Genomic DNA, 3,761 nt, shown 5'->3' with positions numbered 1-3,761 from the left:
CCCCGCCTTGACTTTTTTCGCTAAACTGCTTACTGGGATCACCTCGAATCACAGATTACAAATATATCCACATAATAATGTGGTCCCATCAATTTATTACAAATATATACAGTTATGCTCTCAACGGGCCAAAATTTACAATTATGCCCTTCTAACCTAATCAGGGCCTACATGCATACTAATACACATAGTCATGCATCACAAATATTCAAATAGTCATATAACATGCGTTTAAATCATTAAATCACATATAATCTAATTATGACCTCCTGACACACTAATCAAGGCCCTTAAGCCTTATTAGTAAATTTGTGTCATTACAACTATCCCCTCCTAATGAAAATTTCGTCCTCAAAATTTACCTAAATAACTCGGGATACTGATTCCGCATCGCTGTCTCTAGTTCCCAGGTCGCATCCTTGACCCTATTATTCCTCCACAACACTTTAACAAGAGGAATCATCTTATTCCATAGTACTTTATATTTCTGATCCAAGATCTGAATCAGTTGCTCTTTATAAGCCAGGTCTAACTGCAATTCCAAGTCTTCATACCTCAACACATGAGTCGCATCTGAGACGTACTTTCGGAGCATAGAAACATGGAATACGTCATGGACTCCTGACAATGATGGCAGCAAGGCTAACCTGTAAGCCTCCTAACCAATCCTTTCTAGGATCATAAAATGTCCAATGAATCTTGGGCTTAGCTTGCCCTTCTTACCAAACCTCCTCACCCCTCGCAATGGTGAAACTCGGAGAAACACGTGGTCCCCAACCTAGAACTCCACGTCCCTACGCTTGGGATCAGCGTAGCTTTTATGTCTGCTCTGTGAGGCGAGCATCCTAGCTCGAATCTTCTCTATAGCCTCATTTGTCCTCTGAACCATATCCGGTCCCAAATACTTCCTCTCACCCATCTCATCCCAATGAATGAGTGATCTACACTTCCTCCCATATAACATCTCGTAGGGAGCCACTCCAATCGTTGATTGGTAACTATTATTATATGAGAATTCAATCAACGGAAGATATTTACTCCATGATCCCTCAATGTCGATCACGCATGCCCTGAGCATATCCTCCAATATCTGAATTGTCCTCTCGGACTGTCCATCAATCTGAGGATGAAAGGTTGTACTGAACTTCAACTGACTCCCCATAGCCTTCTGCAAACCACCCCAAACCTTGGAAGTAAAGATGGGATCTCGTTCTGACACTATAGACTTAGGAACCCCATGGAGATGTACGATCTCCCTCACATACAACTCAGCATATTGATCCACAGTATATGTCGACTTCACTGGAAGAAAATGGGCTGACTTGGTGTATCTATCTACTATCACCCACACCGAGTCATGAAGCCTAATTATTCTAGGTAAACCTCCCACAGAATCCATCCTAATGTCCTCCCATTTCCACTCGGAAATACCCAAAGGCTGAAGCAACCCTGCTGGTCGCTGATGCTCAGCTTTCACCTATTAACAGGTTAAGCATTTGGCTACGTACTCCACCACATCCTTCTTCATCCCGGGCCACCAATATAACATCCGTAGATTCTGGTACATCTTCGTGGTACCTAGATGAAGTGAGTACGGCATCGTATGAGACTCATCCAGTACCTCTCGTCTGATTCCCTCATCAGCTGGAACACAGATCCGCCCCTGATACCGAAGCAAACCAACCTTAGAAATAGAATAGTCCTTAGCTACTCCCGCTAAGACATTCTCTCTAACCTCCTGTAATTGAGCATCTACCAATTGCCCCTCTTTAATCCGCTCTAGCAGGGTCGACTGCAAAGTAATATTGGCCAACCGTCTCACCACCAATTCAATCCCCGCTCTGACCATCTCATCAGCTAACTTTCTCGAGATCTGGGTGGAACTGTATAACTGACCTGGGCCTCTCTGGCTCAATGCATCAGCCACTACGTTGGCTTTCCCTGGATGGAACAGAATATCACAATAATAATCTTTCACCAACTCTAGCCAACGCCTCTGTCTCATGTTCAGGTCCTTCTGTTAAAGAAATACTTCAGACTCTTGTGGTTAGTGTATACCTCACACTTCTCCCCATACAGATAATGTCACCAAATCTTCAGTGTGAATACCACCGCTGCTAGCTCCAAATCATGGGTAGAATACCGCTGCTCATACTCTTTCAGCTGTTGTGATGCATAAGCTATGACCTTTTCATTCTGCATTAACACACAGCCAAAATCCGACCTCGATGCATCATAGTAAACAACAAACTTCCCTTCCCCCTAAGGAAGACTCAACACGGGCGCAGAGATAAGTCGTTGCTTCAGCTCTTGGAAACTTTCCTCACACTTGTCTGACCAAATAAACTTCAAATTCTTTCATGTCAATTCTATCATTGGTGCTGCTATCTTCGGGAAGCCCTCCACAAATCGTTTGTAATAACCCGGTAGACAAAGAAAACTCTGCACCTTCGAGGCCTTCCTTGGCCTCGACCAATCCCTAACTGCCTCTACCTTAGATAGATCCACCTTGATCCCATCTGCACCAACAATATGTCCAAGGAATGTCACTTCTGGTAACCAAAATTCACATTTCTTAAACTTTGCGTACAACTGATGCTCCTTCAACCTCTGAAGAACCTATCGAAGATGAATCTCGTGCTCTGCTTCTGAACTGTAGTACGCTAAGATGTCATCGATGAAGAAAATAACAAACTGGTCCAGAAAGTCCTTGAACACTCTGTTCATTAGGTCCATGAAGGCTGCTGGGGCATTGGTCAAACCAAACGACATGACCAGAAACTCATAGTGCCCGTACCCGTTCGGAAGGTCGTCTTCGATATGTCCTCGTCCTTGATCCTCAGCTAGTGATAACCAGATCCAAGATCAATCTTCGAGAACACCGTCTTACCTTGCAGCTAATCGAACAAATCGTCAATCCTTGGTAGGGGGTACTTATTCTTGATAGTTAACTTGTTCAATTCACTGTAGTCTATGCACATTCTCAAAGTCCCGTCCTCCTTCTTCACAAATAGAACTGGAGCACCCCACGGCGAATAACTAGGCCTGATGAACCCCAAATCCAGAAGCTCCTACAACTATATCTTCAATTCTTTCAGTTCTGCTGGTGCCATCCTATATGGTGCCCTAGACACTGGCTCTATCCCCAACGTCAATTCAATGACAAATTGAATCTCTCTACGCGGCGGCAACCCTGGAAAGTCCTTAGGGAACACATCCAAGAACTCGCAAACCAATCTGGTCTCTTCCAGTCCTACTGGCGAAACCCTGGTGGTATCCACCACACTAGCCAGAAAACCTATACACCCTCCTTGTAACAAATCTCTGGCTCTCAGCGCTGATATCCTGGGTACGCGGGGTCCATGCACCGCTCCCACAAAAACAAAGGGACCCTCGCCCTCTGGTTCAAAAGTCACCATCTTCTTCTTGCAATCAATGGTAGCTCCATATCTAACCAGCCAATCCATACCCAAAATCATATCAAAGTCCTCCATACTCAACTCAATCAAATCTACTGACAACTCTCTACCGTCAACTATCACTGGCAGTGCCCTAATCCACCTCCTGGATACTACCAGTTCCCATATAGGCAAAATAGTCCCAAACCCTGAAGTACAATACTCACTAGGTCTACACAGTCTATTAATCACCCTACTAGAAACAAATGAATGTGTAGCACCAGAGTCAATCAATACAGTGAAAGGAGTGCCAGCGCTAGAAAGCTAACCTGTCACTACCGAGGTACTAACCTCGGCCTCTGC

This window comes from Humulus lupulus, chromosome 5 (assembly GCF_963169125.1).
Source record: "Humulus lupulus chromosome 5, drHumLupu1.1, whole genome shotgun sequence".
In the NCBI taxonomy this organism is placed as follows: domain Eukaryota; kingdom Viridiplantae; phylum Streptophyta; class Magnoliopsida; order Rosales; family Cannabaceae; genus Humulus; species Humulus lupulus.
The sequence above is the reverse complement of the archived record's forward strand: the minus strand, read 5'-3'. Positions refer to the sequence as shown.